At 40.2% G+C, this 27,273-nt stretch overlaps 1 protein-coding gene across 3 annotated transcripts in view; it reads left to right on the forward strand.

Annotated features, from left to right (window-relative positions):
• IGSF11 (immunoglobulin superfamily member 11) overlaps positions 1–27,273 on the forward strand; it is a 146,032-nt gene that overhangs the window by 35,481 nt on the left and 83,278 nt on the right. The window contains exon 2 of one of the 3 annotated variants that reach the window (XM_028166451.2): positions 4,960–5,022. The exons of the other annotated variants lie outside the window; for them this stretch is intronic. The gene's annotated coding sequence lies outside the window, so the exon portion shown is untranslated. The remainder of the gene's footprint in view (positions 1–4,959; positions 5,023–27,273) is intronic. 3 annotated transcript variants of the gene reach the window in all.

A 27,273-nucleotide genomic window follows, 5' to 3' on the forward strand; every position in this document is an offset into this window, starting at 1 on the left:
TCTTTTTCCATTGAACTTTTTTCTTCAATCCGAAAGTGGCTATGGGATCCTTGTAATTTATCTGTGACTTGTTACAGCCCCAGGATCAGTTTCACAAAGCCAGGTGCATAAATCAGATAGGCCAAAATTGCATGAGTGCTTGGAGGTGGGAGTGAGGATGGTGACTGTTTGTCTTGCCAGTCTGGAAGAGGTATTTGCTAGAATCTGTTAATCTGGTGAATAAAAGCTTTTTAAATGTAGATCCAAATAGTGTATAAACAGGCTTTGCGCTCTTTTACTAAATGTTTGAGGAATACCATCTAAATTAACTATGTGCTGGAATCTTAGATTGTGGTTTACACTTGTATGTATGTAATAAGAGATTTACAAAAGGGGAGTATTTGGGTGAAATCTCCCAGTGTAGGTTGACCACTGGGAGATGCATAACATCCAGACCCAGGTCTGCTATGTGAAATTTTTCAACGTGTGAATAACCCTGGTAGTCCTTATTTTTTATTTGACATTTTGGAATATGGGTTGTTTGTGATGATTCTGGTACAATTCCCTGCTCTTCCTCTTAGTGCCAGTTTAAGAAATTGCTAATTGTCCATTCTTACTGGAAAGTACTGATTTCCATTTGAATATAACAGTCTTTTTGCTAAAACTTTCCTGTGGTTGATTCGAGCAAATACAAGAAGCCTTCTGTTTGTGGACTGAATGTTCAGCCAGCCATGACGTGGCCACTATTCTCAATGAAGCTTATTCATCACTTTCCGTGCTGGTGCATTATACGGGCCTTGCTGAGGATCCTGGGGACTTTGAATGGAGAGCTTCTCCTCTGCTTACCTCCATACACTGTCGGTATTAAGGGATTCTGTTCTTGATCTTTTCCAGACCTTGTGGATAATTAGATCTTTTTGTTTTCCGTTGATTCCCAATAGTGTCTTGCAGATGATAGGCGCTGATTGAGAATTTGTTCTTTTTCTAAGAACGGAATGGCAATTAATGCTCTTAAGAGAAAGTTTTTTGTTCTCTTCTCATATACATGAACATTTATCTTTGATCCAATGTCAGTTTACACAGACATAGGCGATATGTTTTTATAAAATAAAATGAAATGGCTGTTGATGATGTTAGATTCAAAGCTCATTACTCTTTAGGTAAATTAAACTTTTTAATATTTAATCTTGTATACTTGTTGAATAATTAGATTAAGTTTACAGGTTAATTGCTGAATTTCATTTATATAGATAGAGCCGTAGAGATACAATAGTGGTTATTTGTTCCAGTTCATGACTAGAAGGCAGTCAAAGTTGTTATAAAACTAAGCCTATTATATACTTTGGTAAAATCATGTGCCCTGAGACATAGCAGGCACTTATTATGAGAGCCTGGTCAAACACCATCAGACCACCATATCATGGCTCTTGAGCCTGTTTCACAACAGTAGTATTATGATAAGTAGTGTTCCCTGTGTGTGTTAGTTATGGCCATTGGGGGTATAAATATCCATGATAGAATAATATTTGAATTGTTTTTGACTACATCTAACAACAGGCTTATTTTTTTTTCAAAATATTTCATGAAAATGGTATATGCTTGCTCTACATTCCCCACTCCTGTTGCTTTCTCTCAGGAGTCACTGAGTTTCAGGGACTCACTAGGCCTGTGACCTCTATTCTAAGAAGAAGCCTAGCTCTGGATCTCAGTGGAGTTTATACTGTGTGTGGGAGGGCTGCATTTTCCCTGAAGAGTGGGTGCTTCCAGAGGAGCTGGCTGGCTCAACAGTTTTCATTTCAGGGACTCAAACTTGCCCTGGGGACATTTCAGGAAATACGAATTTCTTCCAGCCAAGGGACCCTCCCTCCCCACCTACCACCACACACACACACACACACACACACACCATACTCTTTAGAGATTCCTTGAACCCATAGAATTCTCTTGATTGAAAGTGAATCTTGGTTTGTTACTTACTATGTTAAGCACCTCAGACCTTCTGTGGTCCAGAACTAACTTCTGGGGAGTCTCAGGAGACCCTAGAATTGTCCTGGGACTAACAGTGAGGTACCTCCTCTTATTCCCCTTTGTAGCTCCCATAGTATCTGCAATACTGCTCTGTTCATAGAATGTGCAAAATAAATGTGTTGGCTACAACTCTTTATCCATACTTCTTCTCCACTGATACATGTGAATCTATTTAGATTATTTAAGCCCAATATCATTCTAGAATTTCACATTTCACCCCAGATACCTCCCCTGTTTCTCAGCAACACACCCCACTGTTCTTGTGTTTACTGGACTTTCACATTTTCATTCCAGAATTTCCCATTTTATCCCAGTATCTCTCCTGTCTCTCAGTAACGCACTCACTCATTCTTATACTTACCGATCTCTCCCTTGTATAATCACTTACTAAGTGAACAACTGTCTGATTACAGATTCTGACCCATATTGATAAGTAAGGAATATTATGCATATTATACCTTTAAAAAAATTTCTCTAATGATACAGGTGTGCTCCAGGATGACAGTTATGAACCTCAAGGTTATGTAATTTTCATAAGTTTTAGGTTGTCCACATTATCTCTCTAGGTAGCCCACAAACAGATGAAGGCTTGGCTTAAAAACAACTCTTCCCACAGAGAAATAGGATGTGGCTCTAAATTCCTTGATTTCTCTGTTTTAATTCTGATCTAAATTTATGTGTAATAGTTGATAATTATTTATTCATTTGAGTAGGATCTGTGATATAAGGCAAGTGATTTTTTTTCTTGAAAATAGTTTGTTCTGATTGCAACAGGTCAACATATTCTAGGTGGATTATGCTGAATAAAAACTCCATATTGTCTCTTCTTAAAAATAAAAAATAAAAACATGAAACATTTCTCTAAGTCATTCTCTCTTGCCTATTTTCCTTGACATATGCAGGTTTCTTCACTTTCCACCTAGATTATTTTCCAGTATGTTCATAACTGGTCTCTATCTCTCCCTGTTCTCTCTCCCTTCAAATCTACCTACTGTACTTCTGAAAGAATAACTTTAATGAAAATATAAACACATCCTTCTCCTGGTTATAAAAATGGTCAGTGATTCCCTCTTGCGTTTTGGGTAGAGCCCAAAGCCTAAACTATAAAGTCATACAAGTTTCTTTGAATCTTTGTAGCTTAAGTTTCTGCACTTTTACTGTTTATTACTTTGCCTCAAAGTCTGTGCTGTAAACATACCATCTACTTTTATGACCCCCAGGCTTTTGCAGATGCTCTTCCTCTGCCTGGGATGCCTTCCACGTCTCACTATGTCTGATGTATCCTTTGCAGCTCAAAGGTTATATCCTCTCTGGAGCCTCTCTGAACACGCCATTTGTCTTCGTCTGTGCTCATACAGTATTGTATTATATAGTACTTCTGATATATCACTTTATTGCTTTGTGTACCAATACTTCTGTAAAATGTAATAAAAATGAAATAGAAAAATGAGGTGTAAAGAAGACACAGAAAATAGAAACTTCATTTTAAAATTATTAGATTCAACAGACCTAAAATTACTAGGTTTCTAAATGTTTATGCTCAGTTTTGAACTTAACTATGTTTTTATGGACCAACAGCAAACAATTCACAGGTCGTCATTGGTCCACAGGTCACATCTTGAGTAGCACTGTTTTATAACATTTATCAAACAGTTTTACAGTTATTTGCATGCATATTTGCTTTCCTGACTAGACTGGGGTTGTGTCTTTTTTATCTTGTGTTTTCCTTTGCCTGGCTTCTCATCCTTTGTCCCCTAACCTCCCCCCTGACACCCCGGTCATCCCCTCCCCCCCAAAACCAGGTCTTAAAATAGTACGTGACAGAGTTAATCAGTGAATGTTCATTGAAGGATTTAAGTGTAGCAGTGGTCTCATTACCATATAATCACAACTGGCTTGCATTTCAGTTTGCAAAGTCACATGGGTAGAGCTTTGTGTTAGTTCATACGGGTATTGCTTTGAACTTCGTGATGCCATAGTGAAGTTCTGTTGGGGAAGGGGCTTGCAAACTCAGTCTGAAGTAGATGCAGTTATGTTGTACTCTGCCTAATTTCAGTAGTCTCTGAGAAATCTTGCATGCAACACATGTCCACATTCTTCGCACAAGTGATAAAATAGCTCTCTGCTGTAGGGGAGGAGCAGAGAACTAGTAACACCACTGAAGCAACTTTTTAGCAAATACTTGTTTTGAGGAGAATGTTTGCTGCCAGTTACAAATGAAATGCTTTTAATTTTTCTGGTTTTACTGACACACTACATGCAGATGCCAGGTCTCCCACCCTTGGGGACATCCAGCCCTCACACCCCTCCTTCCATCCCCATTCACAGTTCATTAGTCAGTTTAGAATCTGCATTTTTGAAAGTTGTAGTTACCCAGCTTCAGAAGCTTAGAACTTGTCCCATATCTGTGATTTTGGAACAGTGTTCTGCTATGGTGGAAAGCAGTGGAAACCTGAGTTCCAGCCCAGGCTTCGCTTCTAGTTGACTGCATGACTCTGGGCAAGTCATACTCCCCTTATAACTTGTGTCCTCATTTGAAAATCCAGACTAGATTATTTATAGGGTTGTTTTTTAACTCTTCCCTTTGGTCCTTGTGGGAGTCGACGTTTGCCTGCTTTGATTTTGGTCATTTAACTCTGGCTGGTGATCTTCATATACTGTCATGTACATACTGTGCCAGTAGTTACCATGTTATATTGACATTCTCTTTGCTTTTTTTCTTTCCCCCCAGTGCGCTGTAGTTTCCTCAAAGTCATCGTATTCATACTTGTGTTACCTGTTCTTGGCCCAGTGTCTCAATTCACGCCCTATTAATGTTGGTTGACTTGTTAAGCTGAACTCTGTCCTTTGTTTTTGCTACAGAGCTTTGTTTAGCACTATGCCTACCGGGGAACAAGCCTTGCATCAGTTGCATATTTGATATCCAATTAATATATTACAGAACTGTTTCAGGTTGTGGACGTCATGAAGCCCGGTTGGAGTGATGCTGATCAGTCCCGCGACTGTGTAAAGCAGGTGAGAGTTGTGGTTATTCATTCACTGTTCTCCTCTGGAGGGGCTCATTGATTATTAGCTTGATGGAAGATCTGAGCTGGTAGTCCTCTGTCTGGGCCTTCTTGGCCTCTGGCAGCTGAGAGAAAGATGTGAGTTCTCTGCCCACAGACTGTCCAGCCCTGTGGGGCAGCCTGCCAAGAGTCTCAAGTCACATGCCCAGGGAGTTGCTGCTACATTTTTTTCTTCCTTGTCTTTTTCAAGGCTACTGTTGTTGGGCTCTGTGCCTGGTGTCCCTGAATTGTAGCTCTTTGAGTTCTCTGGGTGGTGAACTCCAAACATCGTTGAGCAGCCGGTGCAATCTTTATTGGGGCTGGATTACCTCCACCGAGTAGACCAAGCGTGTTTTTATGCCGTCACCAGGCAAGACTTGCAGCTGTGACCCGTACGCTGAGCCCACAGTCCCCAGTCCCCACAGCGTGCCCCTGAATATCCCCAGCCCAGGGTGTGCGGGGCTGTGGTGTGAGCTGTAGCTTGTCCTCACCCATGTCCTGGAGGAGAGTCCTCCTCATCCTGTGCGGTGAGCTCATGCACTAACCCTCATGCTTAGCTTCTCTGGGTAGGTATTCCATTGCGCATTCCATTTGTAGAGCTGAGCCCTGAGCCTCTTTGTAAGATCTTTCATACACCAAAGTGTTCGGACGCCACGAGGAAGGTTAGTACTTGGAGTTGTATTGCAATGGTGGTGATGGATTAAAACTGAGCCCCGACACACGTTTTCCTAGTCTACGTGTTTGTGAAATGGTTCACAAGGTTAGAAGTTTAGTAGATGGATATCTAGTGGAATGAAACTAATTAGTGCTTAAGTTTATTGCACCACTAGCCTTAACTTTCCTTAACATGGTGTTCTAAGTAACAGCTGTGGTTTTAGGATGATCCCATTACCCTGAGTCACTTATTCTGCTGAGAAATATGGAGAAAAGAGACTGTGAGTCTGGAGAACTTAGAAAATTTTCTTTTCTTCTTCTTTGTGTGGCCTTTTCTTTCCATTTAATTTCTGTGTTCTCTCTCTTATGTGAGAGGCACTAACGGATTCATGTAAAACCTGTATTTTAATGTTGACCCGTCTGCTTTCCAGTTGTTTAGCCTTGGGAGAATTTATTATCCTCTCTGAGCTATAGTTTCCTTCCTAGTAAAAATAAGATACTGCCACTACTATTTTAAACATTAAGCATCATGTGAAGGTGTGTACTTGGTGTGGTACCCGGCTGACCTGCGGAAGGATGATAAAGGATCCTTGCCATTTTCCTGTTACATTGAGCATACACAATATTTCTTATTATAAATCCCTCATTTGTACCTGTAGCGAAAATGTTACAAATGGCATCAAGTAGAAATCGAGGCACTTAATGAAAAAAGTTTAGTGAATGTTTCTTGGGCACCAGGCACTGTGAGTGGAGGAGAAGACAGCTTCCCTGAGCTGTTGGCAGTCTCACGGGTAATACAGAGAAGCAAGCGGCATTTGCAGAGGGTGTGATGGGTGCTGTGGCGGTGCGGCTGGTGTGCTCTTCAAGTGCGGAGACAGGGCACTCGCTCCTGAGGCGAGAGGAGCAGAAGGGATGGCAGAAAGTCAGGGGAGGGTTTCTGGAGGAATGGGGTTTTGAACTGTGGCTTGTTGAAGAGAGGAAGGAGGTTCCAGGCTGAGGGAACTACACGCGAAAGGCCAAAAAGTGTAACGTAGCATGGGGCGTGCAGCGCAAGTCGTTCAGGCTGGCTTCATTGTAGCGACGTGTGACGTGGCCAGTGCTGGACGGTGGAGCTGCTGATGGCCGGCGCATGGAAGGCCTTTCTGTCATGCTGAGAAACTTGGTTTGTCTCTTGTGGAGAACGGGCTTGTCATCGCGAGGCTCTCGTCTGAGGTGTGGCGTGATCAAATTTGCATTTTAGAAGCATCCCCCTGGTGCGAGGGCGTAGAATCTGTTGGTGGGAGACAAGGTGAGGAGAAGGGGGGACATATGCTAAGAGGCTGGTGCAGGGGTTCAGAGGACAGATGATGAGGGTCGGAACTGAAAGAGCAGATGGCAGAAGGGATGAAGAGGAGGACACCAACTGAGAGTAACTGAGGAGGTAAGCATCTGTGACTCCTTCATCTTAAAGAATGAAAAAGCATCTGGGGGAATCTCCTAGGTTCTTGTCTTGGCTGCATAGGAATGGAGAATAATAAAGGAGGAAGGTCAGGTTTTGGAAAAAGATGATAAGTTCAGTTTGGGATAAATTGAATGGGTGCTGCTTGTGGAATGTGATCCAAGGGAAGGGAAAACCAGGAAGCAATTTGATATATGGGTCTAGGGCTTAAGGGAGGTCAGAGCCAGAAATGTAGCTTTTCACCTTGATCGATTATAACGACATAGGAAACAATAAGTAAAATGGTCGTTTTGTCCTTGCACTGTGACAGAGGGACAGACATTTATAATATATCACAAATGAAGCTGTCATTAAAAACGTACAATAGATCCCCCTCCCCTCCTACTTCAGTGTTCTCCTTGGTAGAGAAAGGATATTGCTATTTCTCTTTTCTCTCTCAACTCCCATAGGGCCTTTTGGTTTGAAATACTGCTTTGAAATTAAATAAGGTTGAATTTTGAAGGGTCTTAAATTTTAATATACTTTCCATAACTCTAAGCTGCATTTTAATGTGGCTTAGCATAACTTCTGATGCCTCTGGGAGTGCTTCTTAGTAATTTATTATTATTATTATTTTATCATTAGCTCTTAGACAAAAGTTGAGAGAAAATTATTAGAACAATCAGGATGTATTCCCTAGGCTGTGAAAGGGATGAGTGTAAGGTCTCGGCTACAGTGGCTTTTTGTCTTCTCACTCAGCACACCCTGGCTTCTGTCTCCTGGGGGCTCTGCAGTTTTAGATCAGCATCAAGGTGTCGCTGAGTGGCAGCGTTCAGTGACAGAGTTCTTACAGGTCAGAATTTTTTGGATAATCTTCCACATCCTCACCTTTCCTCCTACCATTCTCTCTTCTTTTTTTCTCATTTCAGCGGACCTTAGGAAATCATATTCTCGGGTGTTCTCATTCTATTCCTTTGTGGTCTCTACGTATTTTCCTTAATTTTCCTCTTGTCAGTATTGAGGTTTATGGTAACCTGTCCTTTTCTATCTTCTTCCATTTGAATATGCATAGAAAATCAGCCATGCTCTTCTGGCATCCTTAAAATTATAGCTTTGCCTGTTTTTTATTTTTCTTTCTCTCTCTTCTACTATCCATTGAGATGACAAATATTCTAGGTCCAATCACCACCACTTCTCCCACCCCCACCCTCCAAATATACCTGTTAAACCTCTGTATTGCTCTAGCTACATGACCAACCACGCTTGCCTTAAATACTTCTTATACTGGGAAGTTCGTTGTCTCGTATGACTTGTTTCATTTTCAGCAGCTTCAGTTGTCAAAAGGCTTTCTTTATAATATAAACACGTGATACTGTGATATGTTAAACAATGTACTTTCTGTTCCTGGTATTTTCTGCTGCCCTCTGACAGTTTTACTTTTGCTGGTTAGCAGGGGAGGGAAGAGACACCACAGCAGAATGCAGAGAAGAGGCAAGTGTCTGGTTTTTGAATTTCAGAAATTACAAAGCCTGGGTCTGACTATAAAAATAAATTTGGAAAAGTCAGGAAAAAAGACTTTGTAGACAAGTTGAGGGAGAGTCAGATAGGGAGTTGAGAGAGCCCAGATATTGGCCTTGTGCTTGAGAGAACCTCTAGGAAGGTTTGATGAATTCTAGAGGAGAGTGAACTTCTCTGTAAGACCTCACAGCAAAACTGCAAAGATTAAGTTTCTGCCTCTCAGCTCAATGGGGGCTCACAATCAAAATTAAGTTTAGTTACTGAAAAAGTGAAGAGAATGAAGTTACATTTCTTGCCCATCTGATTTGTAGGCTGAGATTTGTATGTGTTATTTCTATATTGAAATACAGTGAGACGTAGTGGAAAATTGCACAGGCTTGGAAGCCAGATTAATTTGGGTTTAAATCTTGGCTCTGCGTAATATCCTAGTCAAGTTACTTAATCTCTCTGAGTCTGTTTTTGTGTGTGTGTGTGTGTGTGTAACTGGAATAATAATACCCACTTAGTGGGAGTGTTCTGATGCTTAGATGAGAGGTACATACAGTGTCTAGAATGGTGTCTGGCTTATAATAGGCACTCAGAAATAACTCTCTCACTTAATTTTTTGTCTCAGTACTACCTCTTGTTTTGTCCTCTTAAGACTTAATAGAATATATCTAAATACTTCTTTCATATGATAGGCTTATAAATATTTGAAGACCAATATCCTCAACAGTGCCTAGCACTGTGTCTTGCATATTTGAGAAGCAGTGTGACATAGTGTATTCTGGAGCCCATTGCTTGGATTTGAATCCCAGCTAGGCCTCTTACTAGCTTAGGTAAGTTACTTAACTTCTTTGGACCTCAATTTCCTTGTTTATAAAATGGGATAATAATAATAATACCTATCTCGAGGTGGTTGTGGATATTAAAGATGTTAACACATATAAAGACTTCCAGATGCGTGGTAGTTCATTAGGCAGAGAGTAAGTGCCTCATGGTGATGGAGACAATGCTACATGATCACCTAGTCCTGTTTTATTTTCCTCTTTAGAGCCAGGTCATGGCTGCTTTTTCTTTCCTTCCTTGTGGGTTAGGTTGGGACCATGTATTTATTCTAAACAGTAGATTATAAGCGGAGGTGACAGGTGTCATTTATGAGCCAAAGCACTTTGCCACGTGGATTGTAGAGACCCTCATGTGGATTGTAGAGACCCTCATATGATGGTTTCACAAGGTCATACTGGACTGAGTCCCTGAGTCACCATTTAGTAGAGAGCTTCTGGATCCCTAGAGGACATTGTGTGAGCAAGAAATAAACTTTGTTTAAAGCTGCTGAGATTTCAGAGTTAATTTGTTACTGAGGCACAATGTAGCCTATGAGGATTAATGTAATATGGCTGTTATGATTGTTGACTAGTTGAATACCAAATGAAAGAAACTGTTGAGTCAATTTTAGCAGAGGCCTTTTCAATGAAGATATTAAGGAGAGAGGAGGGGATTTTTTTTAAAGGAAACACAGGGTTGAGACAGGGACATTAATTTTTCTTTTTGAAAGAGGTTTCATGTAAGTTTATGACTGGGTGATAGAATTCTTTGCCCTTCTTTTTCTTGCCCCATATCCTATAATAGAAATCTACTTGTTTTAAAGCTTCTTGTATCTTGTTCAAACAGTTGTGTTCTGGAGTGGTAATTGATAATTTTATTAGTGAATGAGTTTATCAGATAACCATTTGATAGTATTGACGACAGCATGAAAGGAGTTTGAAAAGATAGCTCCAAGGTTAGAGCCGGTTGTTACCATTAGCTAGAAAAAAAATTGGGAAAGCAAACTTATTTTTAAGGAGAAGATGGTGACTTCACTTTTGGACATTGAGTTTAAAGAGTATTAACATGGTGGTTGGAAGTGTGACACTCCATCTCTTGTGAAAAGCTGGGCTAACAGTGGTTTAGATAGAGACTTTTCTGTTGTTAGGCTCAAATAACCCCAGTCCCCCAATTTTATATTTGATAGAGCACATCTTTGAGATTTTAGAACAGGTTTGTGGAAGTATACGATTTATTATTTAAACTTCGGACAGACTTTCTGTGAGCACATCTTTTGCTCATCGGGGGTACAAACTTATCTGTTATGTGTAGTAACAGAAACCTACATGAAATGAGTGAATTATTTTTTTAAGGAAAGGTACTACTGAAGAAAATAGAAAAGTGGAGTGGCACTTAAAAATATATATTTGGCTCTGTGAACAAAATGATTTTTTGATTTTTTTTGTTTAATTTTTCTTTTTCAAGGCAAAGTTTCTTCAGTAAAAGGATGAGAGAGGAGAATTTCTTCTCTGTCAAATTTAATCTGTAGCCATCTGCTGCTGTATCTCATTATGTTCTTCATGTAATTAGAGCAATTAGGATGAGGCTTGCACTATATATTGGTCTTGGAAAGAGGGTTGAGCTGTTTGCAGGCTTATTTTGAGAGACTGGAGATTAACAGCCTAATCTTTTAGGTAAACTGATGGAAACCGAGAAATGTTTAAGCTACTAAAAGAAGAAGGGCAGTTTTTTCTCTTCGCTGTAATGTTGCTTTCCTATCACCATGGTGACTAGGTATGGTGACAAACATGTTTTTAATGAGAGGAACTCAAAAGGTAATAGAGAAGAAAGGTTGTAGAAGAAAGAGAGGAGGAGGGCTCTGTGGAGTGGTGATTGTGGTGGAAACCTCTCTCCAAAATTTTGACACTGAGCTGCTTGGAAGGCAGGAATGGAGAAAAGGAGGAGAATTGAAAGGAGACAACGTTGATTAGAGAGGTACAGAACTCTCTTTTGGGGAGCCAGTCACCTGAATTTGGTTTGTGTACTAAAGAAGGGCAAGGGGGTTAGGTACTGTAACAAAGATGTGCTAAACTATTGTGGGATCCCTCGGATAGGACCGCAGTGCCACTCCACACACCCAGCTAGGATTAGTTGCCATTCCACATCCTGGAAGGGGCTTCTCACGAGGGCCGACAGTTCTTCCTTCCTGCTCTGTCTCCCTCTCTGCCCTTTCATCTTCATTTCAGTTGCCAATACACTAGTGGTGATCCTCATTACCAGTAACTGAACTGTTGCATTATTTTCCAACCGATCTTTATCAAGTCATTATCTACTCCAATTCAACCTACCTGAGGCCACCAAATGCATTTTTATGAAACATCACTTCATTTTCATCTCTCTTTTAATTCACGTGTTTTCCGCATTGCCCACAATGCCACACTTCTTACCCTGGCGTTCAAGGTTCCCTGAAAGGCTACTGACCCATGTTATCAACCATAGCTCTTCTGCACGAACCCTACTATTTCCAGCTAGTCTAGTGTCTTCCCTGTCTTAAGAATGTTTCATGTTCATGTCTACTGCTGCATCTCTGCACATGCTATTGCTCCTTTCTGAAAACCTCTTTATTTCTCTACGTCCTAAATCCTACAAGGTCTATCTCAGTACTTAACTATCCTAATTATTTTCTACCACTATTGTCGCTTATGTTTTTATTGAATAGTCCTTACTGTGCTCAGAATAGTTGTTTATAATATGATAGATGCTGAAAAGTTGGTGGTGATTGAACCATAGCCCTTTAGATGTGAAAGAACTTTAGAGATCAAGATGGCCCATCTTGTTCTTAATTTCAAGTGGTTGTGGCACCGAGTCTCTGGGAACTCAGGCAGGCAAATCAGCTTAAAGAAATGAGTTGGGTCTTTACTGCATTTCTTCATTTAATCTTCTGTCAGAGCCCTGGTGTCACTGAATGTTTGACAGAGACAACCATTTTCTCCAGTTTTAAGGGGATTTATCCTGGATGCACTGAGTGTGTTTAGCTTCTGGGTGCGTGCCCAGGGCTGTGTGCATGGAACACTTAATTCTAGGGGCTGTCCGTGCTCCACTCTATTCAGATCAGAACTTATTTATGTGTGCCAGGCCACTGCTGAGCTTGGCACATGGTGGTGGGCAGGAGAGGCCTGCTGGTCTCTGTGCATATGACAAGTTCTGCTCCTGCTGGGCGGGGCATATGCCCGGGTGAGAGAGCAGCAGAGGGGCAAAACACTGGGAGGGAGAGACTGGGAGTGAGCGCTAAGAGCAGAAAGAAAAGGAGATATTAAAAATGGAGGGGACTGGTATCCACATTCCTAGTGGAAACAGCCAGGGAGAGCATGGCTGTGATGTCTTTCTCAGTGTCTTGCATCTTTATCTGGGTCCTAGCATCACTTGAAGGTAACTGACTCCAACTCCTTATTCATTTACAGTGTGATCTATGCCTTATCCCAAGTCTACTTTAAGAAGGTGTTAATTCTTCATGAAAGGTGTCCATATTTTAGTTCTCCAGGGCTACTTAACTCTTTATTTTAGTTATGCCAGTGAGATCCTGGTCTTCATATCTGAAACTGTTCCATTTATCCTTGAATTATATCTCCAAAGCATTAAGCTCTAGCTTTTACAGATTCAGTCATGGAGTCTGCCCAAAGTGTCCAGGATACAGCTGTCCAGCCCCGTAACCATACTTTATGTTTCAGGCACATGGATTTTGTTGCTTCAAAATGGCAAACTTATAGGGTGTCAGGAATTGCACAGACTATGCACATGAATCCATTCAACAGCTATTTATTGAGCAAGTATTCTCTGATATGAAAAACGCGAAGATCCTTGCCCTCACAGAGCCTCCATTTTACAGCAAGGAGAAATAGACAATAAAGAGTAAGAAAAATAAGGATAATGTATACTACGTTAGGAGGTGGTAAGTGCATTGGGAGACAGAAAAAGTAGAGAATAGTAAGGAGGTGACTTGAAAATATGTGAATGAGACTAAATATAGCTTAATATTTTCAATTTGAATAAATTTAAACCTTTTTTTTTTTTGGCCGTGCTGTGCAGCTTGCTGGATCTTAGTTCCCCGACCAGGGATTGAACCCCGGGCCCCGGCAGTGAAAGCGTCGAGTCCTAACCACTGGACTCCAGGGAATTCCCAAAACCTTATATTTAAAAAAAATATGTAATTTGAAGAGATTGTACCTTTTCATGGGTTTTTAGGACCATGAGGAGTCGGGCATTCAGATGCTGGTTTCTGGACCCTACAGGAATAATTGGTTGTTTAGTCCTGTCCATTTGGGACTGGAGAGAAGGACAGGAATAAACCCCCAAATCTCAAGTCTGTAGATCAAAATTTAGTGAGAAGAAGCTCCAAAGCAAAGAAGACACTGAATGCCCCCTTTCTGTTCTCATGGACTTGGGAGTTGCTCTTTAAAGATAGAAATGCGTCTTGCTCTAATATTTGTCTTCAATGTCCAGCAATAATAATTGGAGTTTTAGGTATTTTTGATTAAATACCTTTTTATTGAATAGATTTAAATATGAGTTTAGGAATATGTTATCTTGAATATGCCATTCTTCATTCTTAATTTACAGGCTAAAATATTAAGGTGCAAGGAAGGGCTCAAAAAGGTGAGTGGAGAAAGGATGCGTTTCCTTTATCTACCTACTAGACTTTCAGTCTTTTATTCTCCCTTTTTCTTCTTGTCACTTCTCTTTAGGATAATCAGTGTTACTGAACTGAGGAACTGTATCTCAGAATCAAGGTCAAACCACATGTCCTGGCATAACCCTTAATTTTTGATGTTCTGTTTTTCATGTGCATGCATAAAATGTTTTCCTTTAGGTATTTATTTTCTGTTACCAAATTTTCACTCCCTAAAGTTCGCTAATCTGACTGGAGCTGACCTACTGATTTATAAGTTGAAAGTCATTCTCTGCTCTCTGCCCCGTCTCTGTCCATGCCATGCATGCCCGTTGTGTGCTTCAGTCATTCAGTGCTTTTTTTTTTTTTTTTTAAATTAATTAATTAATTTATTTATTTATGGCTGTGTTGGGTCTTCGTTTCTGTGCGAGGGCTTTCTCTAGTTGTGGCAAGTGGGGGCCACTCTTCATCGCGGTGCGCGGGCCTCTCACTATTGCGGCCTATCTTGTTGTGGAGCACAGGCTCCAGACGCGCAGGCTCAGTAGTTGTGGCTCACGGGCCCAGTTGCTCCGCGGCATGTGGGATCCTCCCAGCCCAGGGCTCGAACCCGTGTCTCCTGCATTGGCAGGCAGACTCTCAACCACTGCGCCACCAGGGAAACCCATTCAGTGCTTTTTACCCTCAAACACTATAATTGACTCTAGCTATATATTTCCTCAGGTTGTTCTCTAGTCAGAGATTTAGTTAGTGAGGTAGCAGTAGGATCATCTGTCAGTTCCAGGGCTCACCAGGATTCACATCCCGGCTTTGGTGGGGTGTGGAGAGCTGGGCCAGGCTCGTTTTTGTCAGCCTATTGTTGCCTGTTCTGTTTTAGCTGCCCAGCTCTGTGTGTGTGAAGGTAGCACAGCATTATTCTTGGTTTCTTTTTCAGCTAAATATTTTTTTTTTCCAAAGAATAAGTAACCTATGTACCTATTCCTATAAATGAAGAGACTGTTTAATAGAGAAGTGTGAATGGAAAGGCAGATTTTAGGGTTTGAAGGTTTTAAAAACTTTTTTAAAAGATCGGTTGTGCTGTCTCTTTCATAAAACTGTGTATCTATTTGAAGTCTGATAGTATTTGAAAACCATAGTAATGAATGTATTACTGAGAAGCAACTCAGTAGTACTAATTTCTAGAATAAGTCTCGAATCCTTTTTTTGCTGGCATTTTAAGTCATCATCTTGAACCAGAAAAACCTATGTGAATGTAATTCAAAACCAAATTCAGAACCTTTTCACTCTAAACTGGTGTCTGTTTTGATAATGCCATTATTTTCCTAATCTCAAAGGCTAGAAAAACCATGGGATGATTTTATTTTCTCTCTTATTCAGTATCCTTTACTTCTGTTAAACATTCCCATCCATTTTTCCTTTTAATATCTCTCACCCTACCTATTTACTGTCCATTTCCAAAGATCCCCTGGTTCAGGTCCTTTTTATTTCCCACTTAGTTTGATGTGATAATGTTTGCAGTATTAACCAGTGGCCCTCCCCTCCCTATTGTTTCTCTTATACTTACCCTTCTTTTCGTTTGGCAGTCTGACTTATTTTTTAATGAAAAGATTAAACACAGCATATTCCATAGTATAAAAAAGTCAAGTTCTTGACTTTTCAATTTTAGAAGTCAGGTTCGAGGGAGAAAGGGAATTGATGTGGAAGATTCCAAATCTGCTCTTCCTGTCCTCAGAAAAGTAGAGCTTGACGTGGTGGCAAAGAGATCCCCGTGCCCAGCATGGTAGATGGAGCTGAGATAGCTATGCCAATTCCCATGGCCAGGATAATTTAGGTGGCAACAGGAGGTGCCTGTGTGTGCACAGAGGGGTATAAATGTGGCCAGGAGATAGCCAGACTTGGAGAAGGCTTGTGGGAGGAATGAGGAGGATGAGGGAAGGATCTGGGTAGACCTGTTGGTGGAAGAGCTTCAGGTATTTGCAGGGATAAAGGCAAATGATGGTCTTCACCCATCTTGTCCCCAGATCCCCCAAATCTAGCGTTTTGTAATCCTTTGGCATTTAGATATAACCTTTGAGAAAGAAGAAACCAGAAATTGATTGAGATTACCCTGAATTGACTGAAATTTAGTTTTTACCATTCAGTGGAATGGTAGCCCCCAAACAGAAATGAAATTCAGCTATACAGAAATAAACTCCAATTTCTTGCATGCTTGAGATGGTGCTTTGCAGTATGTGCACCTGTTGCTCTAGTTCCTTTCCAGTGCTGCCTTCCTAATGTTGCTGCTTTCCGTGTGGAGGAATCTACCGTCGCTGTTTGCAATACATGGGCTGGATTTCCAGATTCTTCATAGTCGAGTTCTACCCCGTTGTTTCCCACTGTGCTGCAAATTGAACCTCTTCATTTAGGCAGGCTGGTCTCCTCATTAGCCTCATGTCTGCCAGAGAACTCCTCAGCGTCCCACCCAACCACTCTTTATTTGCTTGTATTTCTCCTCTTTACGTTCAGACAGGGACTGTGCATCTCCTCTTTTATGCCAGTCTAAATCCTGTCCATTTTCAAGATTCAGCTCAGATTATGCTGCCTTTTTAAAAAGGTTTTGTTTTTTTTTTTAATTTCAAAATCACAGTGGTCTTGGTTTAAAAAAATTACAATACCGTCTAGCCCTTAGTTACATAGTGCTATTTGTGCCTTGATTTTTGTTCTACAGCCATTAGTCTTTATTTCTCCGACTAGATGATACGCTTCTTGGGAATATGGGTCATACGCCCCCATATTTTTCTTGCATTCTCTTAAATATTAGCACATGATGGGCAAGAGCAGATAATGGAAAATTACTCATTAATTAGCAGGGTAGAAGCCATTGCTGTTTATATTGTGCATGTGAGACAAAGTTTATCTTTATCTGTTTCCTCTGTGTATTTCTACATCTCTACCACTCCAGCAGTTAGATAAATGAAGCAAGCAGTGGGTGGATGCATGCTCCCACAAGTGAAACAAAGCTGATTTGCTCTATTTTTAGAAAGCTCGATGGTGTTCGTTTTTCAGGTGTCACTTAAAAATAGGTAGCTGAATAAGTACTCTGTTTTAATGCAGTCGTATACTTTGGTAAAAAGATGTTTGGAATATGGGCACCTACAGGTTTAACCTCTTTAGTTAATACTTGCTCAGAGTTATTGAAGGGATAGAGAAAGCAAATGCTCTGTCTTGTTTAACATTTTTTAATTATGAAATATTATGTGACATTAATTGCAGTCCCTTGTTTATACAACCTCAAAAGAATAGTTTTATCACAGATTTTAGTTCTGTGTTTCATTTGTTTGCTTGAAAGAAACTCAGCTGGTTTCCTGCCCTGTTCTGTACTTTCCTTTTTATTCAGTATTTGGAGGCTCTTCATAGAGGGGTCGTCCTCCGTTAGGTTTTGGAGAGGCTGGATCTTCCTTTCGCATATTACCTCTCTGGCTATAATAATTCCCTGGAGATCCAGGTCAGGCAGGAGACCTGGGAAAGGAAGGCAGGAGCTGAAACTCGAGAGGCTTCAGGCATGTTATCCTGTTCCCCCTCCCCAGCAATGCATCTGTTTCCCCCAGTTCCACAGGAGAACACAGAACCCATTTTGCAGAAGTCGGCCATATGCCCCTCTTCAGGGATGACCTATAAAACATGTATTGTTTTTCACATGTAAAGGTATATAGTGCATCTAATATTTTTTAAGTCCTCAGATGACCCCTTACAAACAATCTGAGTTTTGTAATACTCTGCTTTTAATGCAATCTTATCTGAGTTGTATTTTTTAAATTAAGAAGCTCTCAAAAGAAATCATGTGTGTGTGTATACATACACATGCACGCACATGCACACACACACACACACACACTTTTCTACTGGTAATGACCCTGTCACAGTAAGGTTATTCCAGAGTGTGCCCTTATTGTGAGAGAAAGGAAGAAGATGCATTAACTTTGGGCAGAATCCTTGCCCCATTCGGTGATACTGCTTGCCAGTGAATAATAAAAAAATGAAATAAAATAAATAGAAAATCCTCTACAAAGAGAAAACAGTACAACTATATTTATTTACTTGCTTGCTCATGCACTTATTTATTTAACATGTTTCAATAGATGCTGATGAGAAAAAGCACCTGGTACTATGAGAAAGAATGCATAGGAAAGGGGGCCTTTCTGAGAAGGGTGCTTTAAGGAAGTGATGTCTAAGCTGACACCTGAAAAGCAAATAAGAATTAGAGAGCAAAAGGGTCAAAGAAGAGGCTGTTGTCTTGAAGTTGGAAATGGCCGGGTGTGTTGGAGGACCTGAGGGCTGGACATGTGGCACAGCGACTGAGGGGCAGAGTGGCAGGTGCTGGAGGCAGCTTCATTTATTTTTTATTTTAAAAAAATTTATTTATTTAATTTATTTTTGGCTGCATTGGGTCTTCGTTGCTGTGCGCGGGCTTTCTCTAGTTGCGGCGAGCAGGGGCTACTCTTCGTTGCGGTGCACGGGCTTCTCATTGCGGTGGCTTCTCTTGTTGCGGAGCACAGGCTCTAGGCGCCCGGGCTTCAGTAGTTGTGGTGCACGGGCTTAGCTGCTCCGCAGCATGTGGGATCTTTCCGGACCAGGGCTCGAACCCATGTCCCTTGCATTGGCTGGCAGATTCTTAACCACTGTGCCACCAGGGAAGCCCGGCAGCTTCATTTAGAAATGCTTATATTTAACTTTTAAAAGATGATTCTTGGGTTCATGATTGACAGCTGTAGAAAGTGAAATAGTTTGTTTTGGGTCATCAGTTTGCCGAAACAGTAGATTCTTATACAGTCATGTCTAACTCTTAATAGAGAATGTAAAGAAAGCCTAGAGGAGAGATTTAACACAGGTCATGCTATGATCAATGGCCTTTATAAACCTTTTAATCTTTTACTTTAATGAGTGGAATACCTGGACATTTACTTGACAAATTTCATATATATATATATATATATATATATATATATATATATATATATATATATATATGTATATATGTATTTGTCTTTGAGTTTAATGTTTTTGGCATTAATTTTTGAAACTCAGTTTATTTGGCATCCCCTTATGTTTAGTAACCTTTAGAACTTGGGTTACTTCACTGAGAATATAACAATGTGGTTAAGTTAGAGCCCTCCTTCAGTACCCAGTTAACTTTGGAACATGTGTCCTTTTTTTCCCTTTTCCTTTCCCTTCTCCAGCGTATCTGTTAGGTAGAATTACAGAAGGCAATGGGAGCAGTTGTCTCTTCTCCACGTGGTGCTGTGTTACCACCTCCTGTGCAGGCAGAACCCTGCGCGTTCCAGAGATGTCCTGGGAATGGAAATGAGACAAAGGGAGAGGAAGGAGCACTGGGCTGGTGGGTTAAGCTGCGGGATACTCAGTTTATGAAAGAATAAACTGGATGTAGAGACTAGGAAGTGGCAAAAAGTTTTTCACTTGGCTATCTTACATTTAAATCTAAATCTGGCCCTTATTACTGTAATCGGATTGCCTTTTATTTGGGTAAATATGTAGTCCTTGACATACTGTCTCAATGCTACCTTTGTACTCACCTAAGTCTGGAAATCCTTATATTTATCATTGGAGATTCATGATATGGAGATGGAAGTTGCCTACAAGAATGAGTTTGTATAATCTTCTCTTCTACAAGCCTTCATAAATAAGATAGATGTTCTGTTTGTGTGAGGTGGTTTAGAAGTGATCTTATTTGGAGCTAAAATAGGTTGGATTACCTATGAAAGAGCCATATGCTCAGAGCCTTAAAAAAACGAAACCTAACAGCTAGTTAAAAGTATAAAATGTCTTTTCTTCTTTTAGTTTGCACCTTCTCCTCTTGCCTTGCTCTTCTTCCTGCAGGTAACTTGTGTATTTGCTGTAATGTGTGTACTTACCTTAAGCTAGTATTTCAAACCCTTTTCTCAGCCTGTGGCATACTGGTAGGAAGTCCTCAGCCCTGAGCCCCTTTCCTTTTCTCTTTAGTTCTGCCCATTCTTTAACCCATCCTCTGATTTGCACTCATTATCTACCTGTATGTTAATTGTTTCTGAAACACTGTGGTTCATACACAGTCATAGATATAACCCATCCAACTTTCTGACTTTTTTTTCCACTTGCTATTTTACTTACAAATCTGCAAAGCAGGTATGCAAACCCAGAGTGTAATGATACCCAAGACTCATCTTTCCCAAGGTAGTCCGATATACAGAATGCCACAGATGAGTCAAGAGGGAGTGGCTGGAAAAACTCAAGGGAAACGAGCACATCCTTTAGGCTTCAAGTGGTGGGGGGGTGGGCAGGGAGGTGCTAGAGTGATTTTTAGAAAACAGTGTGTGGCAGGCTGCACTAGAGGGCCTCCCAAGGATCTTCCTGGCTCCAGTATGCTGAGACCTAAAAACTGTTGCCTAGTCGGAGACCACTGAAAACAAAAGGTTTCTGTACATAGTGGAGCTCATTGTGCTCCTGACCCAGGACGCTTGGCAGCTAGGCCCATCATAAGACTGTCATTAGTCAATTCAAATCAATACCAATTAGGGAGTATTAATTAAAATTGCTGCCTCCCTAAGGAAAAAAAATTGATTCTCTGTTTCTATACATAGATAAAAACACTGACTCTCTATTTCTATATATAAGTAAGTAGAAATATCGTTTTTTCCCCAAATCAAAAGAAAGGCAATCACACTGAATATCTTTAATGTATCTAATAATAGTAATCTAGTGCTTTTAGGTTGCATGACTTCTTTATAGCACCTCAGTACCATCAAACAGAGCTTTTTCTTTTCATTCTTGTTTTACATAGTTCACCTGGCCCTCAACCCTCATCTCCGTGGTCTCCTGTCTACCCATGAACATAATTCTCCCCCCCGCGGCTACTGTACTTCGTCAACCCTCATTAGAGTGATGGTAATCATAATTGAAATGAGCTGATGTAAATGAAGAGCAGAAGTGTTATCTTTGCCCTGAGTACTTCTGATTATTGTATTTTTATCATGTAGTTTTTGACTTCTGGGTGGATGCTAGTAATCATTGTTGTAGCATCCTATTTTCAGAGAGACAAATTACTGAACTACAGAATGTCAGAGGGAGAATGGACCCTGAAGAGCATATAGTGCAGCGATCCCCAAGTTTTAGTATGCATGGGATTACCTGGGGAGCTTATTAAGGATACCTAAGCTTGAGTTTTAACTCCTTAGGTTCTGATTCAGAGGTCTGAGGTAGGGTCCTTGACTCAGCAGTTTTAAACAAGTGTCTCTGATAATCCTGGTGCATGTGGTTCAGTGACCTTATTTCTGTAGATCACTGGAGCGCAGCGAGTCCACTCTGGTTCACCTAGGGTTAGGAACATGGGCTTCTCATTCTGCAGTTTTATGTTTTAGCAAAATGGCCAGATCTACTCACCCTTTGTGGACTGCTTTTGTAAAGACCACCAAAGACATCCTGGTTGCCAAATCCAGTGTGGTTGACATGCAGGCTTCATAATAAATTGACTTTAACATACAAATTGATTTCGTGGGTTTTTGTGCCTGTGTTACTCTCCCCCCGACACCCCCCCCCCACCTTGTTTTTCCCTCCTCCAGGTACTTGCCTTACCTGTCCTCATTCATCCTTGTTCTCTTTCCCCAGTTCCCCTTCCTCTGCCTGCCCCTGAAATGTGCTGTGCCATGAAGTTCTGGCTTTTATTTTATTTTATTTTATTTTTAATTTTTATTTACTTATTTTTTTAACAGATCTTTATTGGAGTATAATTGCTTCACAATACTGTGTTAGTTTCTATTGCACAACAAAGCAGATCAGCCATATGCATACATGTGTCCCCATATCCCCTCCCTCTTGAGCCTCCCTCCCGTCCTCCCTATCCCACCCCTCTAGGTCATCGCAGAGCACCGAGCCGATCTCCCTGTGCTATGCTTGCTGCTGCTTCCCACCAGCCGACTATTTTACATTCGGTAGTGTATATATGTCCATGCTACTCTCACTTTGCCCCAGCTTCCCCATCCCACCCCATGTCCTCAAGTCCATTCTCTATGTCTACCTCTCTATTCCTGTCTGGCTTTTATTTTTGTCTTTCCGTGAATGACCTTTTGTTCATTGTCATGACTTCATGGCCCATTTGTTTGTCTGGGACGCTTAGATCTTGCCCTTTACCCGTATTTCCAGCTACATCCTGAGCCTTTTCATTTGCTAGTCCCTTAGAAGTTCAAACTCAGTGTCTAAAATTGAACCCCAAATCATTTCCCCCCAAACACTTCTTCCACCTGTATTTCCTATTTTAGTAAATGGTCCCACCAGTGGCCTATCCAGAGTACTTGATAACCAGAGTGGATTTTTTGATACCCTCCTTTTTTATATGACAAAATTATTTTCAGTAATGATCATGAAATGAAACAAATAATAATGGCCAGGAAATAAATTTTTCTCTCATGCCAGTAACAAAATAAATATTACAATGCAAAATGAAAACTTGTAAATTATAGTAATGCAATTATATTGATATAATAGTTGAAAAAAGAAGGAAAATACGTGAAGAAACACTTCCAAAAGTGAATTCTGCAAGGTTCAGAGGATGATTTGCAGGTAGAAAGACAGACCTGAAATAATTCAAGCTGTGTTTCTTCCCTTACAGTCACTGTGCTAATCACTGTTTATTTAGAATCTACTCTTCAAACACAGGACCATGTAGTTGGAGACATACGTGGGTTGAAGACAGGAACTGCACTTGAAGTGAGCTCCAGTTCTTTCAAATAAACATGCATCAGAGGCCAGGCTATATAATTACATATGTGTAAATCTCATATAATTAGTGATTTCTGTGAAATAACTTCCATGTGGAATATAATGTTTATTAAAGGATAAGTAATAAAAATGTGCTAATTCAAAGTTTACATATATATTATTCTACTAAAACTTAATAACCATGGCAAATGTTTAGACCAGCACATTTTCTCAGGGAGTAGTTTATTCATGATATTGTTTAGAATTACTGGTTCATGGTGACAAGAAGAAGCTGCCTTTTGTCAGCTGTATTATTATTATTATTTTTAAATTGGCTGTAAACAGTGCACCCCGGTGTTGTCCAACTCACTCCTATGTCCTTACTACTCCACTGGATCCTGCCTTCACGCGTTTACCTCAAGCCAGAAACCTTAGAATCACGTTAAAAAATTCCTTTTCTGTTTTTTTTGAGTTGAGTTTGTTATTCTTTTTTAAACTTTTCCATATGTGGTTAATTCATTAATTTTGAGATTTTCTTTTTGCTAATGTGAACATTTTGGGCAAATTTCCCTTCACCACTTTAAAAAATAGCTTTTTTTTGAGGAGTGATTTATATACAGTACAATTGACCCTTTTTCTAGTGTACAGTGCTGTGAGTTTTGAGAAATGAATATGGTGTGTGAGTGTGAAAGAGCCTGTGGACCTGCAGACACCTAGTGTTGGAGCAAGAGGTCTCTGTGCACGGCTTCACAACCAGAGCCAGCTGTTAGGACCACAGGCCCCATAGTGAGTGGCAGCAACTCTTTGCGGAATAGCCCAGGACCAGCCACATTTCAGCAGGAACCAGTAGAAGGAAGAGAGCCACCCTATACCTGACAACAGTACTCAGATCAGGGCCCTCTTCTCCCCCCGTCGCTGGAATGATCTTGTGATCCCCCATATATACTGTCTCCTTTGGTCTTCCTGGAGAAGGGGACGGGGTGACATAGAGCTCTGAGAGACTGTCTGAGTCCTCCAAAGGGGACCACTTAAACCAGCAATTTTGTCAAGTCAGATTTTAATAGATAAATATTTAAACTGAAGAATTATTTAAACTGGAAGAGTTTGAAATATTGCTGATTAGCAAATCTGTTTTCCCACTTCCCATGAGGTGCCTAAGGATGATTAAATCAGCCATGGAAATGAAAGAGGCTGCATTTCTTTGCACACTGAAAGTTTTAAAAATAAATTTGCAACATTTTACCACAAAAAGTAACCCTTGCTAAAAACAGGTGTGTAGCCTTGCTGTGTGATAATAAGAGTAATATAATAAACACATGGGAAAAAGATCAGAAATATGTACCAACAGTCTTCATCTCTGAGAAGTGACATTACAGGTAATTTTTCTTTTTTTTCTTTTTGGGTTTTTTCCTCCTAAATCATCTGAAATAAATTAATAAATAAATTATCTGAAATACTTTATTGCTAGGAGAAACAAATACTATTAAAAATAATAAATTAATCAGCCATCAGAACTAATAATTTCCTTATCGGATATATATGCATTATTCCACAGCCTTATGGTATACATTTTACGTGTACATATTTGATGCGATATTTTTTATAGAATTTCATATCCTGTTTTTTATCACCTCATGTTAGAGCATGATCATTTTCCCTTTTCCCTAAATGCTTTTCAAAAGCGTTTTTTAAAAAGTTATATAATAGTTTGTTGCTGAACCGTTTCTCTCTTGCTGGACATTAAGATTGTTTTAAAATTTTTACCATTTTAAGTAATCCTGTAGTATAAATAGTTTTTGTAAATCTTTGCATCTTTGATTGTTTCCTTGAGATAGAGTCCTCGAGATGGTATTACTGGGCCAGAAAATAGGAACATTTTCAAAATACTAGGTAGTAGTTTTATTTTATTTTTTAATTTTTTAAATTTTATTTATTTTTGGCTGTGTTGGGTCTTAGTTGCGGCACGTGGGATCTTCGCTGAGGCATGCGGGATCATTCGTTGTGGTGCAGGCTCTTTGTTGTAGCGTGCAGGTTTCTCTCTAGTTGTGGCATGCGGGTTTTCTCTCTCTAGTTGTGGCGTGTGGGCTCCAGGGTGCGTGGGCTCTGTAGTTTGCAGCATGCGGGCTCTCTTGTTGAGGCATGCAAGCTCCGTAGTTGTGGCGCTCGGGCTTATTTGCCCCGCGGCATGTGGGATCCTAGTTCCCTGACCAGGGATCGAACCCGCGTCGCCTGCATTGGAAGGCGGACTCTTCACCACTGGACCACCAGGGAAGTCCCATAGGTAGTAGTTTTAATTTTAGTGATCCTTTAAGCCTTAACTAAGGACTGAGCTACATTATCTGAATATAGCCTTTTCATTTCACACATATATTATTTCTTAATAAAAACAACAACAGCAACAATTAATACACCCACTTGTATGTGTGCACGTGCGCACACACACACACAGCCGTTCTGTTCTATCTAATCAAGACTTACAAGTCCATACTCTCCTAAAAATTGAGGACACCTATTGTCTGTCCTCTTTGAGGAACCTCTCACTCCTTTTTCTTTTTTTTAACATTTTTATTGTAGTATAATTGCTTTACAATGGTGTGTTAGTTTCTGCTTTTTAACAAAGTGAATCAGTTACACATATACATATATCCCCTTATCTCTTCCCTCTTGTGTCTCCCTCCCTCCTACCCTCCGTATCCCACACTTCTAGCTGGTCACAAAGCACCAAGCTGATCTCCCTGTGCTATGTGACTGCTTCCCACTAGCTATCTATTTTACATTTGGTAGTGTATATATGTCCATATGTACACTACCACGCTCTCACTTTGTCCCAGCTTACCCTTCCCCCTCCTCGTGTCCTCAAGTCTATTCTCTAGTAGGTCTGCATCTTTATTCCCGTCTTGCCCCTAGGTTCTTCATGACTACTTTTTTTTTTTTTTTTTTTTAGATTCCATATATATGTGTTAGCATACGGTATTTGTTTTTCTCTTTCTGACTTACTTCACTCTGTATGACAGACTCTAGGTCCATCCACCTCACTACAGATAATTTCGTTTCTTTTTATGGCTGAGTAATATTCCATTGTATATATGAGCCACATCTTCTTTATCCATTCACCTGTCGATGGACACTTAGGTTGCTTCCATGTCCTGGCTATTGTAAATAGTGCTGCAATGAACATTTTGGTACATGACACTTTTTGAATTATGGTTTTCTCAGGGTATATGCCCAGGAGTGGGATTGCTGGGTCGTATGGTAGTTCTATTTTTAGTTTTTTAAGGAACCTCCATACTGTTCTCCATAGTGGCTGTATCAATTTACATTCCCACCAACAGTGCAAGAAGGTTCCCTTTTCTCCACACCCTCTCCAGCATTTATTGTTTCTAGATTTTTTGATGATGGCCATTCTGACCAGTGTGAGATGATATCTCATTGTAGTTTTGATTTGCATTTCTCTAATGATTAATGATGTTGAGCATTCTTTCATGTGTTTGTTGGCAATCTGTATATCCTGTTTGGAGAAATGTCTATTTAGGTCTTCTGCCCATTTTTGGATTGGGTTGTTTGTTTTTTTGATATTGAGTTACATGAGCTGCTTGAAATTTTGGAGATTAATCCTTTGTCCGTTGCTTCATTTGCAAATATTTTCTCCCATTCTGAGGGTTGTCTTTTCGTCTTGTTTATGGTTCCCTTTGCTGTGCAAAAGCTTTTGAGTTTCATTAGGTCCCATTTGTTTATTTTTGTTTTTATTTGCATTTCTCTATGAGGTGGGTCAAAAAGGATCTTGCTGTGATGTATGTCATAGAGTGTTCTGCCTATGTTTTCCTCTAAGAGTTTTATAGTGTCTGGCCTTATATTTAGGTCTTTAATCCATTTTGAGTTTATTTTTGTGAATGGTGTTAGGGAGTCTTCTAATTTCATTCTGTTACATGTAGCTGTCCAGTTTTCCCAGCACCACTTATTGCAGAGGCTTTCTTTTCTCCATTGTATATTCTTGCCTCCTTTATCAAAGATAAGGTGACCATATGTGCGTGGCTTTATCTCTGGGCTTTCTATCCTGTTCCACTGATCTATATTTCTGTTTTTGGGCCAGTACCATACTGTCTTGATTACTGTAGCTTTGTAGTATAGTCTGAAGTCAAGTCCGGGAGCCTGATTCCTCCAGATCCGTTTTTCTTTCTCAAGATTGCTTTGGCTATTCGGGGTCTTTTGTGTTTCCATACAAATTGTGAAATTTTTTGTTCTAGTTCTGTGAAAAATGCCATTGGTAGTTTGATAGGGATTGCATTGAATCTGTAGATTGCTTTGGGTAGTATAGTCATTTTCACAATGTTGATTCTTCCATTCTAAGAACATGGTACATCTTTCCATCTGTTTGTATCATCTTTAATTTCTTTCATCAATGTCCTATAGTTTTCTGCATACAGGTCTTTTGTCTCCTTAGGTAGGTTCATTCCTAG

This window comes from Balaenoptera acutorostrata, chromosome 4 (genome assembly GCF_949987535.1).
Source record: "Balaenoptera acutorostrata chromosome 4, mBalAcu1.1, whole genome shotgun sequence".
In the NCBI taxonomy this organism is placed as follows: domain Eukaryota; kingdom Metazoa; phylum Chordata; class Mammalia; order Artiodactyla; family Balaenopteridae; genus Balaenoptera; species Balaenoptera acutorostrata.